Here is a 15,606-nt window from a genome sequence, read left to right as displayed (position 1 = left end):
TTACACATCAGTGAATTTTGTGGAAAATTAGGGTTTATCTCTTTAGCTTCATTTTTTTCCTAAAGATATAACCATTTGGGATGGAAATACATGTCAAATACGTAATATATTTTCCTACCTTGCTGAACAGTGTAACAAATACTATATACACATTTTTTTTCTGGATGTCTCATTATCAGCATGCAATCAGGCATGGGAAAGGAACTGCATCCATAACGTATTTGGGTATTTATTAGGATAGTTAGCCCACTTTGCCTGGATTTATTTACATGCAAGTCTCTGCACTTGACAGTAAGCTCCTTAAGCAGAAACCAGGGCTTTTCTACCCTTGACCTTGTATCCCTTACAGTCTTGTCCCTCAAAAGATGGTGCCCAGAATAGCAAATCATCACCACCTGGGAACTCATCAGAAGTGCAGAATCTCTGGCCCCATCCCAAACCTGCTGAATGAATTAGATTCTGGAGTTTAACAAGATGCTCAGGTAATTCATATGCACATTAAAAGTTGAGAAATACTACTCCCCCCAAGCTGGGCTTGCCAGCGGGTTCCCAACCAGTTACATCATTATCACCTGAAGATGCTTGTTAGCAACACAAGACTTAGGACCCAGTTCATGCTCCAGAATCAGAATCTCGAAGGAGTAAAACCCAGAGATCTATTTTTACCACAACTCTTCAAATAATTTTGATATGCACCCAGGCTAGCAGTGTCCAGCTCTAGGCTTTGTTCATAGGAGAACGAGTAAGTCTTTATTAAAAGGAATGGAATTCTTGTATTTGTTTCTTATTGTTATCCTGCCTCCTTCTGCATGAGCAAATGGAAAGGTATTAGTCCTCTTATCTAAGCAGATAAAATTCCCATTTCAGATATTCTAACATAGTGGTTAATATCACTGGCTTTACTAAGTTAAAAAAAAAAAGCCAAACACTAAAGGCTGTACATTATATGATTGTATTTACATAAAATGTTCTGAATAGAGATATCCATAGAGACAGAAAGCAAATTAGTGGTTTCCAGGGACTGGAAGGAAAGAGAAATGGGAAATGACTGCTAATGGCTACAGGAACTTCATGTTTTCAGGGTGATGAAAATTAAATGTAGAATTTCATAGTGGTGATGGGCACACAACTAAAAACCACCAAATTGCACACTTTAAAAGATGGGGCTTCTAGTATGCAAATTATCTCAATTTTAGAAAGGTCTTGGGCTTTAGCATCAAACCATCTAAGTTCAAACTCTGATCTTGCCACACAGTAGCTGTGTAACTTTCAAAAAGTTAATTAACCTCTTTAGGACCCAGTATCATTGTCTATAAAGAGGATGATAATGATGTCTATGTCATAGGCTTTTTATGAGATTAATTTTCTTTTGGTTAAAAAAAAAAAGGGACCTGGTGTTGGGGTTAGAATCTTCCACCTGAAAATGTGACTGCAGAAGACCAGAATGTACCACCCCAAAATATACCTCTTTGGCATATTGACCATTTTGAGCTGGTTATTTTGGGAAATTGCAGACACAGGAATAACTCAGGAAAGTTGCCCTTTTGTAGAGGGAAATTTATATCTATAAGGGAAATTTTCATAAGTAAAGAGATCTGCATCAGGAAAGTTAAAGACAGTTCTTACCACCTGAGAGACTTTTATCTGCCTAACAAGGCAAACTTTATTCACTACGTATTTCTTCCCATCACCCTCTCCTTATTTGTCTCTACCCCAACTACTCCGAAACAGCCAAACCCCTATTATTGTCTACAGCTAAGGATACTATAAACCTTAGTCATCTGACCATTTCTTTTTTTTCTCTTGTTTATTCATATGTGCATACATTGGGCCATTTCTCCCTACTCCCTGCCCCCTCCATATCCCCTCCACCCCCCTCGCTTTCAGGCAGAATGTGTTCTGCCCTTCTCTCTAATTTTGCTGAAGAGAGAGTATAAACAATAATAAGAAAGACAAAGCATTTTTGTTAGTTGAGATAAGGATAGTTATACAGAGAGAGTCCTAGCATTGCTTCCATGTACAAATGTTAATTCATCTCTACCTGACCTTTTCACTAGTTCCTGATCCCCTTCCCATATTGATCTCTGTCACTTTAAGGTTTCTGTATTAGTTCCTCTGCAGTGGGGACATCAAATACTATCATGTTTTTGGGGTTTCTTACCTATCCCCATACCTTCCGTGTGTGCTCTCACCTTGTCATGTGACCCAAGTCCAACCACATTTCTGTGTTTGCCCTAGATCTAAGGTCCACACATGAGGGAGAACATACGATTTTGGGTCTTCTGAGCCTGGCTAACCTCACTCAGAATAATGTTCTCCAGTTCCATCCATTTACTTGTGACGATAAGATTTCATTCTTCTTCATGGCTGCATAAAATTCCATTGTGTATAGATACCACATTTTCTTAATCCATTCGTCAGTAGTGGGGCATCTTGGCTGTTTCCATGACTTGACTATTGTGAATAGCACTGCAATAAACATGGGTGTGCCAGTGCCTCTGGAGTAACCTGTTGCATTCCTTTGGGTATATCCCCAGGAGTGCGATTGCTGGATCATACTGACCATTTGTTTGGGTCTGATGTTTCTGTGGTACTCTTGCATACCACATTATTAAAACGAGTTTTCTCCCATTGATCTGTCTTATGTCAAAGAACCCAGAAGAGTAGAAGGAACTAATTTTTTTTTCTTACCCTACACTGGTCCATCAGAAGTATCAATAAATGTTCTCTGCTGTAGGAGTGAAAAGAGTATAGCAGCTTTCGATCACCTATCTCAAGGGTCATGGCTGACATTATAACAAAAGACAGGTTAATAAGAAAAAAGCATAACAGATTTACTTAACATCAAAATTTCACGTGACATGAAAGCCTCAAAAATGAAGGTCCAAAGACCCAGGGAAAACTTTAGACTTAGGGTCAATGAACAATGGGTAACCATGTAGAAATGTGATTGGATAAAAAGGGTATGACCTAGTGGCAATACACTGGGAGGTGAAACCCAGCAAGGCCTGTCTATCCAGATCTTGGCCTCTCTGTGTAGCATTTCTTTTCTTCAGGTGTAGGGCAGAACACTTACCATGTGAGGATCTTTGTGGGCAAGGGAGAAGGCCAGAGAGAGACAGGAGTTCTAGTTTCTATGGCCCACTTGGATGAGAGGAATTCCGGTTTGCTTTTGCAGGTGGGAGGGAAGGGGTGGGGGTAAGACAGATCACCAAGAGGGTGGAAAAAGGTCAGGAAGACCTTGCTTCTGACGCTTTTAAATCTCCTCCAGGTCAACGTATTCAGCATGCCAAGGTGCTATACATTGGGATATTGGGTTCTGAGCCCTGACACTGCTAATTTTGAATCCAATAATTCACAAACTTTAAAATGCACAAGTATCACCAAGTAAGCTTGATAAAATGAATACTCCTTAGGTTTCCAGATTTGCTAGTCTGGAGTGTGACTTCAGAATCAGCATCTTTAATAAGCTTACCATTCTGCTCACAGATAGCCTGGAAAGGACACTATGAGAAATACTGTTTAAAACTGTAACAACCAGAAAAATAGATAAACAATGTTTTCATCACTACGAGTTACCTGCCTACTTTGGATACACAAAATCTGGGAAGAATATCACTCCTGTCTTTACACACACACAAAGCTGGACAATCCGTAAATTCACTTTTTAGGAATTTCATGAATCCACCAGAGAGCCAAGGCTGGCAGGCAACCAGCAAGCCCATAATCCAAGAAAGCACATGTCCCTCCAAAAAGCAGCAAACCAGTACTTGACTGCTGGGGACAGATGCCACTGTTCCCAGATAAGAATGATCCAGCTAATTTTGTTGTTGGTGGTATTTTTTAGACAAAGTCTCACTGTGTAGTTCAGGCTGGCCTTGAATTCAAGATTCTCCTGCTTCGGTCTCTAGAGTGCTGGAATTACAGGTACGTACCACCATACCTGGCTTCAGCTAATTTTTTAAAATAAATTGCTAAGGGCTAGGTTTAGGCTAGCAAGAGACAATCAAACCTGTGGGCACACAGAATTCACACTCTCTCACAAGTACTTTTCTACAGACATCACCAGGCACACACAGAAGAGATTGGGAGTAGGATGGGAGTCTTCAGTAGCTGCAGCCTGAAGGGAGGAAACAGCAACCACTGTGACCGATGCATGAGGCAGCTCTGGTCCTGTATCCTCTGAATTTCTCCTACAGAGAAAAAGCCTTAAGCTGTTGGTAACCATCATGACCATTCTTAGGTAACTAATGGAAAAGCCCTGGCAGCTGGGAAAAGAGGTGAGGTGAGGGGGGAAATTCTGTAGCCAAGGGAAAGAGAAGGAATATATGCTGAGCCTGGACCTACAGCTAAGATAAAAGTTGGCCAGTGAGAAATCCCCACCCCAAGGAGTTATAATGTCTGCCTACAATCAAGATTTGATCTAAACAACAAGAATGCTTCCCCTCTGCTCTACCACCAGACTACAAGAAACACTTATTGACAAGTGATAGCGTCTCCCATTAACAGAAGGGCAAAGAGAAGATTCCAAGATGGCGGCTAGAGAGAGGAAGCAGAAAGCGAGCCTCCTAAAGTAAAACTTGGAGAGAAGCTGGAGACACACCTTTCAGGAAAAACCACTGAAGAGGCAAAACTTTGACTCCTCCACACCTCCAGCCTGCCCATAGCATCTCCACTTCAGGTTAAACGGAGAAACCAGGAGGGCTCCCACCCCACTGCCAAACGGCAGCACCCAGACGGCTTGGGAAGACATGGACCACAAGGTGAGCTAAGCGGCACTCGGTACTCTCACAGACAACCCTGGGCCAGATCAGCATAGCCCCCTGGACAGACCAACCCCCCACACAGGGAAAAAAAACTGAATAATAAGCAATAACAACAAAAAAGACACATAGCATAGAGGGCAGGGGACCCTGAGCACTGAAGGCAGGGGAGGGAAAATGCCTCACAACAAGCCAGCTGGAGAAGACAGGAGCGGTGGCACACACCTAGCAATCAAGAGTGGGAAAGCTTGTAAAAGGGGCAGTGGAAAGAAAACTCCACAGGAAAGGGGGAAAGACCCACTTCCCATATGAACTGTAAATAAACATGCAGGCCTGAGAAAGCAGGTGCAGTGTCACCTCCTCCAGTGTGCTTGGAAAGGGGAAAGCTTGTAGCAGTGGCTCCCGCACAGGAGAACTCTGAGTAAACAAAGCCTGAGGGGCCAGGTGAGTGTTAAGCTCACTCCTGAGATCTGCATAAATAAAGCCTCCAGCAACAGCAGGCTGACAGCAGTGGGCAGGTGAGCAATAGCCTCATATAGCCATTCACAGAACTATCTCCAGACTCTTTTTTTCCTCTCTCTTCCTTTGATGAGACAACAACCAAACTATACCTGCATGCTGAAAAACTTACTGAAACTGTATTGCATTTGAACTTGGGACACTTTGTGGGGTTTTTTGTTTTGTTTTGTGTTGTTTTGTTTTGTTTTAGTTTATTTCCCCCTTGATGAGACAACGACAGAACTACTTCTGAGACACCATCTCCAGGATTGCAGGCTGAGGAGCTAACTATAAAATTATTAAAACTCAAACTTTATTGCATTTGAACTTGCAGATTTTTTTTCATGTATTTTTTTAAATTTTCAACCCTTTCTCTGTCTCTCTAATTCCAGTTCAGCTTACTGTTGATTAGTACACTATCTCTCCCTGTTTATATCTTTGAAACTTTTTTGTTTTGTTTTTTCTACTTGTTTATTTGTTTTTCCCTTTTTCTTTAACTTCTTTGCTTTCCATCTCCTCTCACCCTTCCCCTTTTGCATTCCTGATTCTACTAATTTGGGTTTTTCTCTCATTTTAGTCAGGTTTGCCAGGGGTCTGTTAATCTTGTTTATTTTTTCAAAGAACCAAATTTTTTTTTCATTAATTCTTTGTATGGTTTTTTTTGGTTTCTATTTCATTGATTTCAGCTCTTATTTTCATTATTTCTCTCCTTCTATTTGTTTTGGGATTTGCTTGTTCTTGTTTTTCTAGGAGTTTGAGATATATCATTAGGTCATTGATTTGGGATCTTTCAGTCTTTTTAATATATGCACTCATGGCTATAAACTTTCCTCTCAGGACTGCCTTAGCTGTGTCCCATAGGTTCCAGTAGGTTGTGTTTTCATTTTCATTACTTCCAGGAACTTTTTAATTTCCTCTTTTATTTCATCAATGACCCATTGTTCATTAAGCAATGAGTTATTCAGTTTCCAGCTGTTTGCATGGTTTTTTGTCTTTACTTTTGTTGTTGAGTTCTAGTTTTATTGCATTGTGATCAGATAGAATGCATGCTATAATTTCTATTTTCTTATATTTGCTGAGACTTGCTTTGTGCCCTAGGATATGATGTTTTTTGGAGAAGGTTCCATGGGCTGCTGAGAAGAATGTATATTTTGTATAAGTTGGATGAAATGTTCTATAGACATCAAGCAGGTCCATTTGATATGGTATATTTTAGATCTAGGATTTCTTTATTGATTTTTTGTTTGGATGACCTATCTATTGATGATAATGGGGTATTAATGTCTCCCACAACCACTGTGTTGGAGTTAGTATATGCTTTTAGGTCCTTCAAGGTATGTTTGATGAAATTTGGTGTGTTGACATTGGGTGCATATAAGTTGATAATTATTATTTCCTTTTGGTCTATTTCCCCTCTTATAATATGGAATGTCCTTTATCTCATTTGATCAATGTAGGTTTGAAGTCTACTTTGTCAGAGATAAGTATTGCTACTCCTGCCTGTTTTCGGGGGCCATTGGCTTGGTGAATCTTCTTCCAGCCTTTCATCCTAAGCCTATGCTTATTTCTGTCAGTGAGATGGGTCTCCTGTAAGCAACAAATTGTTGGATCTTCCTTTTTAATCCATTTCGTCAAACAGTGCCTTTTGATGAGTGAATTAAGTCCGTTAATGTTAAGTGTTAGTACTGATAGGTATGTAGTGATTCCTGTCATTTACTTGTCGTAGTTGTTTGAAGGTTTGATTGTGTGTACCTATGTTGAGGTTACTCTCTACTTTCTTGCTTTTTCTTTTCCTGTGGTTTGGTGCTGCCTGTCTTTTCATGGTTATGTTGGGTTTCACTTTCTGTGTGCAGAATCCCTTGAAGAATGTTTTGTAGTGGTGGCTTTGTGGTCACATATTGTTTTAGTTTCTGCTTATCATGGAAGATTTTTATTGCTCCATCTATTTTGAATGATAGTTTTGCTGGGTAGAGTATCCTGGGGTTGAAGTTATTTTCATTCAGTGCCTGGAAGATCTCACTCCAAGCTCTTCTTGCCTCTAATGTTTCTGTTGAGAAGTCTGCTGTGATTTTGATGGGTTTACCTTTGTATGTTATTTGATTTTTCTCTCTTACAGCCTTCAATATGCTTTCCCTAGTTTCTGAACTTGTTGTTTTAACGATGATATGTTGTGGGGTAGTTCTATTTTGATCTGGTCTGTTTGGTGTTCTGGAGGTGTCTTGCAACTGTATGGGAATATCTTTCTCTAGATTTGGGAAATTTTCCGTTATTATTTTGTTGAATATATTACGCATTCCCTTCGCTTGCACCTCTTCTCCTTCTTCGATGCCCATGATTCTCAAGTTTGGTCTTTTGATGGAGTCAGTGAGTTCTTGCATTTTCTTTTCACAGGTCTTGAGTTGTTTAATTAATAGTTCTTCAGTTTTTCCTTTAATTACCATTTCATCTTCGAGTTCTAAGATTCTGTTTTCTGTCTGTTGTATTCTGCTGGATTGGCCTTATTTAGTTTTGCAATTCTATTTTGTTCTTTTTTCTGAGGTTTTCCATATCCTGGGTCGTTTCCTCTTTAATGTTGTCTATTTTTGTCCTGAGGTCATTTATCTCTTTATTAATCGTGTTCTCTGTTTCACTTTGGTGTTTAACAGTGCTTCTATGGTTTCCTTTATTTCTTCTTTTGTTTTTTCAAATTCTCTATTTTTGTTGTCTTGGAATTTCGTGAGTGTCTCCTGTACATTTTTGTTGACCATATCCAGTATCATCTCTATAAAATTCTCATTGAGCACCTGTAGTATGTCTTCTTTTAAATTATTCTTGTTCAGTTACTCCAGAGGCACCTGCACACCCATGTTTATTGCAGCACTATTCACAATAGCCAAGTTATGGAAACAGCCAAGATGCCCCACCACCAACGAATGGATTAAGAAAATGTGTTATCTATACACAATGGAATTTTATGCAGCCATGAAGAAGAACGAAATGTTATCATTCACTGGTAAATGGATGGAATTGGAGAACATCATTCTGAGTGAGGTTAGCATGGCCCAAAAGACCAAAAATCGTATGTTCTCCCTCATATGTGGACATTAGATCAAGGGCAAACACAACAAGGGGATTGGACTTTGAGCACATGATAAAAGCGAGAGCACACAAGGGAGGGTGAGGATAGGTAAGACACCTAAAAAATTATCTAGCATTTGTTGCCCTTAACACAGAGAAACTAAAGCAGATACCTTAAAAGCAACTGAGGCCAATAGGAGAAGGGGACCAGGAACTAGAGAAAAGGTGAGATGAAAAAGAATTAACCTAGAAGGTAACACCCACGCACAGGAAATCAATGTGAGTCAATGCCCTGTATAGCTATCCTTATCTCAACCAGCAAAAACCCTTGTTCCTTCCTATTATTGCTTATACTCTCTCTACAACAAAATTAGAAATAAGGGCAAAATAGTTTCTGCTGGGTATTGAGGGGGTGGGAGGAAGATGGAGGGGGCAGAGTGGGTGGAGAGGTAGGGGGTGGGGGCAGGGGGGGAGAAATGACCCAAGCCTTGTATGCACATATGAATAATAAAATAAAAATAAATAAATTATTCTTATTGGCTTCATTGGGTTCTTTGGCATAGTTTATCTTCATTTTGTTGGAGTCTGGATCTGAGTACCTGTTTTCTTCATTTCCCTCTGGTTCCTGTACTAATTTTTTGTTGTGGGGAAACTGGTTTCCCTGTTTTTTCTGTCTTCCCATCATTGTCCTTGGTGTTGTTACTGTGTCTGTACTGTTTGCAATTAAGTTTTTCTGGCTGTAATAATAGCACTAGTAATATTTAGAATGGAAGGGTGAGGGGGGATGGAACGCAAAGAAGTTAAAGGAAAAGGGAAAAACAAATAATCAAGTAGAAAAAAAAACAAAACAAAGAAACAAACAAAACAAGTTTCAAAGATATAAACAGGAAGAGACAGTATACTAATCAACCATAAGCTGAAAAGATATTACAGAGAGAGGATTGAAAATAAAAAATAAAAAGAATAAAGACAAGAATAAAAATAAAAAATATGTAAATGAAAGAAAAAACGTGTATATATAAAAATATAATAAAATAAAATATAAAAGAAAAAATAAATTTAAAATAAATTTAAAAATAAATAAATAAATAAAACCTCCAAGTTCAAATGCAATGAAGTTTCAGTCTTAATAATTTTGGTGTTCATCCCTCAGCCTCCAATCCTGGAGATGGTGTCTCAGATGTTGTTCTGTAGTTGTCTCATCAAAGGGGTAACATAAAATAGAACAAAACCACACAAAAGAAGAAAAAATAACCCACAAAGTGTCCCAAGTTCAAATGCAATACAGTTTCAGTAAGTTTTTCAGCATGCAGGCGTAGTTCAGTTGTTTTCTCATCAAAGGTAGGGAGAGAGAAACAAAAAAAGAGTCTGGACACAGTTCTGTGAATGGCTATCTGCGGCTGTGTCTCAGCTCCCCGCTGCTGTCAGCCTGCTGTTGCTGGCGGCGTTATTTGTGCAGATCTCTGGAGTGAGCTTAGCACTCACCTGGCCCCACAGGCTTTGTTTGCTCAGAGTTCTCCTGTGCGCAAGCCACTGCTACAATCTTTCCCCTTTCCAAGCACGCTGGGGAGGTGACACTGCACCTGCTTTCTCAGGCCTGCGTGTTTATTTACAGTTCACACGGGAAGTGGGTCTTCCCCCCTCTCCTGTGGAGTTTTCCTCCCTCTGCCACTCTCACAAGCTTTCCTGCTCCTGGTTGCTGGACGCATGCCCCTGCTCCCTCCCTCTCCTCTCTGGCCAGGCCCGGCTTGTTTATTTACAGTCCCAGGAGGGATTCCCTTCCCCACCTCTTTGGCGCTCAGGGTGCCCCACCCTCTTTGCTACATGTCTTTATTGTTCTTATTGCTTATTACTCAGTTTCTCTTTTTTCCCTGGGTGGGGGTCAGTCTGTCCAGGGGGCTATGCTGATCTGGCCCAGGGATGTCTGTGGAAGTATCGCATACCACTTAGCTCACGTTGTGGTCCAAGTCTTCCCAAGCCGTCTGGGCGCAGGCATCTGGCGGCCCGGGGGCCTTCCTGGTTTCTCCATTCAACATGAAGTGGAGATGCTCTGTGCAGACTGGAGGTGTGGAGGGGTCAAAGTTTTGCCTCTTCTTGGTGGTCTTGCCTGCAAGGTGTGTCTCTAGTGTCTCTCCAAGATTTCACTTTAGGAGACATGCTTTCTGCTTCTTCCCTCTAGCCTCCATCTTGGAAACTTCTGGATCTTATTTCTTAATATGGAGATCTCTCCAAACCCACAAGAAAAAGGAACAATACAGATGCAAAACCAGCAAAAGAACCATATCACCCATTGACAAGGAAGAAAGAACAAGGGTTTTTTAAACATATGAAGCATATTCAACTTCACTCATGAAAGAAATGCCAGTTAATTCTTCTTGATCTAAACTTTTCTCTAGTTCCTAGTCCCCTTCTCCTATTGGCCTCAGTTGCTTTAAAGTATCTGCTTTAGTTTCTCTATGTTGAGGGCAACAAATGCTATCTAGTTTTTTAGGTGTCTTACCTATCCTCATACCTCCCTTGTGTGCTCTTGCTTTATCATGTGATCAAAGTCCAATCCCCTTGTTGTGTTTGCCCTTGATCTAATCCTCATATGAGGGAGAACATATGATTTTTGGTCTTTTGGGCCAGGCTAACCAAACTCAGAATGATATTCTCCAATTCCATCCATTTACCAGTGAATGATAACATTTTGTTCTTCTTCATGGCTGCATAAAATTCCATTGTATATAGATACCACATTTTATTGATCCATTCATCAGTAGTGGGGCATCTTGGCTGTTTCCATAACTTGATTATTGTGAATAGTGCTGCAATAAACATGGGTGTGCAGGTGCCTCTGGAGTAACCAGTGTCACAGTCTTTTGGGTATATCCCCAAGAGTGGTACTGCTGGATCAAATGGTAGATCAATGTTTAGCTTTTTAAGTAGCCTCCAAATTTTTTTTCCAGAGTGGTTGTACTAGTTTACATTCCCACCAACAGTGTAAGAGGGTTCCTTTTTCCCCGCATCCTCACCAACACCTGTTGTTGGTGGTGTTGCTGATGATGGCTATTCTAACAAGGGTGAGGTGGAATCTTAGTGTGGTTTTAATTTGTATTTCCTTTACTGCTAGAGATGGTGAGCATTTTTTCATGTGTTTTTTGGCCATTTGAATTTCTTCTTTTGAGAAAGTTCTGTTTAGTTCACGTGCCCATTTCTTTATTGGTTCATTAATTTTGGGAGAATTTAGTTTTTTGAGTTCCCTATATATTCTGGTTATCAGTCCTTTGTCTGATGTACAGCTGGCAAATATTTTCTCCCACTCTGTGGGTGTTCTCTTCAGTTTAGAGACCATTTCTTTCGTTGAGCAGAAGCTTTTCAGTTTTATGAAGTCCCATTTATCTATGCTATCTCTTAATTTTTGCACTGCTGGGTTCCATTGAGAAAGTTCTTATCTATACCTATTAATTCCAGAGTATTTCCTACTCTTTCCTGTATCAACTTAAGAGTTTGGGATCTGATATTAAGATCCTTGATCCATTTTGAGTTAATATTGGTATAGGGTGATATACATGGATCTAGTTTCAGTTTTTTGCAGACTGCTAACCAGTTTTTCCAGCAGTTTTTGTTGAATAGGCTGCTTCTTCTCCATTGTATATTTTTAGTGCCTTTGTCAAAGACAAGTTGGTTATAGTTGTGTGGCTTCATATCTGGGTCCTCTATTCTGTTCCACTGGTCTTCATGTCTGTTTTGGGGGCACAATGTTTTAAAGGCAAGGCCCTACATAGTTCCTTTGCTAGAGTCCAGGCTTTAGGGTCTGTTCTTCCTTCTTCCTTACTCTATCCCTTCTGTCACCTAATACATACCTAGGCTCTTTGCAAAACTTATCTATGATGTGGTCCATTCCTCTTGGTCTTGATAAATGTTTATCAAGATCCATCACAAAGCTAAACTATATTTTCCAGCCTCATCTGCTATTATGTGTGGTCACAGCCTGAGTTCTGGTCAATATGAACAAGAAAGAAACTTTTATTGTTCTATGTCACTAAGATTTAGGGGTACTTAGTCACAGCAGCTATCTTACCTTATCTTATGGGACAAAAAAAATTCCTGATAAATACACTAAGTACCTAGATAAAAATTAGACTTATAGATGATTCATGAATCACTTAGATTGATATACTGTTATTTGAAAATGGTATATTTTATAGGACTATTGGGAATTTTATAAATAGGTTTAAGAATAGGTAAGTAGAAGTTTGTGCACTCTCCAACTCATACAACATTGAGAGCCACACACTTTACCAATCTATCTGAGTGTGTGAGGGGGTTCCTGTCAAAATTCCTAGGACTCATGCTCTTAAGTGTGATATGGGACAACAAAAATTCCTTGCATTTGCAAGAAAAAGGCTAGTATTCACCTTTCTAAATTGCTACTGACCAGCATTTCACTGACCTTAGAAAAGCTTCTTACTACTTTGGTGTCCATTTTTTCCATCTATAAAAGGAACGATAATAATACCAGTCTCCAGGGGAAAGGATAATACTATGTGGATTAAATTAATGCATGTCTATGTGGTAGATTACTGCAATTGCAACAATCATTTTCCCTTCCCTTTATCTACACCCTTCCCTAGGTGACTGCAATTCCTTCAGCAAAAGGAGTAGAATACGTTTCCCCACAACTTGATGCTAAATTCAACTGTATGACTTGCTTTGGCCAGTGTATGAGGACTTGTATGTTTCCGCTTGCTCTGTTATGTCTCTTCTGCCACCTCCTCCATCACCATGAGAACAGACCTGGGTTAGCTCAGTGGAAGATGAAAGAAACATAGATCAGAGCTGAATCACCCAAGTCATCTCAGCCAAGGTCATCTCAAATCAACTGATGGCTAGTGAACCCCTAGATATGTGGGCAATGTAGCTACCTAGCAAACCCCTGGACATGTGAGCAACAAATCATGCACTGTTGTGTGGCCCTGAGATTTCATGGTTGTTTGTTATTTGGCATAACCAATGGCTATGAAACTGTGCTCCTATAAACTGTAAAGTACTATGCAAATGTAAACTATAAAAGCTCAGACGGGGATACAGACAGAGACAGATGATATAGATATAGACATAAACAAGACATAGATATATCTAAGGACTCCTTTGGTCTGTGATATATTTGAAACTGAAATATCTTATTAAATCTTCTTTCATATAGTCATGGGATTAAAGTTCTAAATTGGACAGGATCTCAGAGAGAGTCTAGTCTGTCATTGTACCTAGGAGTGAAACCTCTTTCCTCATCCACATTCTCTTGTATCTGTACTAACAGAGTTGTTCCTTCTGGCACTTCTACACTCTAACAGTTATAAAAGATATCACACTTAAATCCTACCCTTTCACTAACAATCCCCATACAGACAAGCCAGGGGTTCTGATCCATTTCCATCTTTCTCAGTTGACCATTTCTCTGTGTTGGCATCTGTTGGTAATGCTCTGACTGTGCTGCAATTTGCAATTTTTCCAGATGCCTTCAACAAGCAGTCACTTTGACAAGCTAAAAGCTGCTAATGCTGTATCATTTATCACATTGTCCTGCATATTACATTGATCTTAAAGACCCAGCTTAATGCATACAAGGACATTCTCTCTGAATATAGAAGGGCTGGTCTACAAAAGCCTATGCAGGAAGCATCCTCTGGGATTTCCAAAGGAACAGAAAGCCACAAGAATAAATTGGAAGAGAAACTAGGCAAGCTGTTTTCTATTTTCTAAAGGAAGGAAGAAATTATTTTGCCTGGTTCAGGGCTGTTTCAGGCACCTCACACATTGTTAGTGTTGAACAAATGCTTATTATTATTCTTAACAATGAGGACAGACCTCTTCTTCCCTAAAAGGAATAAGGAGTACTTCCAGTTCCCATTTCTGCATCCTGAATGGTATGTTCACCTTAGCAGCTGAAGGATCCCACCCCCCTACCATCCTAGAAGGAAGGAGGCAGAGTGCCTGTCTAGAAAAATGACAAATCAGACATGACATACATACAGACCCATTACTTCTGTCATATTTCTCCTCTTAACTTTTCTCAGCAATTAAGGTTTCCATGAGCCTCCCACTCCTTTTCAAATCCTGCTTGTGAGGCAGTTGTAATTAAATCTCCTTGATTTCCCAATGCTGCTTCTTTATAAAATAACTTTCTCTTTGAAAAGTTTCTAAATTTCACCATTCTTCCCTGACTTAGGCTCTGATGGTCAACAAAATCTTTTCTCCCTCTCCTCTATGCCTAAAATCAGAGCAAGCACTACCTCTTACAGGAAGCCTTCCCCAACTACCTAACCCAGCCTCATTTTGATGCCCTTTCTCTGGACTTTCATCACCTCCTATATATGTCTCTGTCATAGAATTTACCACTCTCTTCTAGTCATCTGTGTCCTCATTGTCCCCCACACTTAGCCTACATACAGAATGCAGGACTAAGCCTCAGATGACTTTGCATGCATGGAACTGGTTTTGCCCTGGAATATAGCAAGGAACACTGAGCAGTTTCATTCCACCCTCCCAGCAACCACTTTGTTTCCCTTGTGGGTGCTGTCAATGTGCTGAGCCTAAACTGAGCATTGCCTTTGTTCCTTCCTTGTTAGCATCACAAAGAGAATAAGATGCCATGATTTGCCTGGAGATGAGCATGCAGGATTCCTCTGAAATCTTCAAATAATTTTTCAAATCATCCTTGGTTACCTGATCTGGGGCCAGATTTGTACTAAGCACCATGCAGGAATAAAGAATTAAAATAAAGAATTGTAAAACATACCATAAGAACTTTGTTGTTTGATAGAGATTTAAATATAGCATCTGTATATTACATACAAACTAACTTTACAACACAGTATATAAATGCCAAATAGATCAGAGACAATACTCACCAGAGGAAGATGACTGGAAGTGATTGCTGAAAAAGGAAGAGAATTAGAAAGGATTTGAAGGCAGCCTTACTAAATAAGCCAGCATAGAGTCTTGAAGGGGAGCAGGATCTCAGCAGAGGGAGAGGGTCAGACAGAGGGCTTTCAAAGAACAGGAGAAACAAAGGAACAGAGCAGATCAGCAGAGTCTGTTTAGATTTATACAGTGATGAGTAGACTTGCTGGGCTAGGATAAAGCCCAATAATGAGGAATAATGAAAAATTAGGTTCTGAAGCCAGGACAAATTACTTTCACTTTTTCCCCAATAAAAAGAACAGTCTAAGTCACCTACTTTAAAGACGCTCCATCAAATCCATGTCCCAAACAGGAAATGTGCATGTAAGCAGGGAAAGTGCAG

This window comes from Castor canadensis, chromosome 11, assembly GCF_047511655.1.
Source record: "Castor canadensis chromosome 11, mCasCan1.hap1v2, whole genome shotgun sequence".
Lineage (NCBI taxonomy): Eukaryota > Metazoa > Chordata > Mammalia > Rodentia > Castoridae > Castor > Castor canadensis.
The sequence above is the reverse complement of the archived record's forward strand: the minus strand, read 5'-3'. Positions refer to the sequence as shown.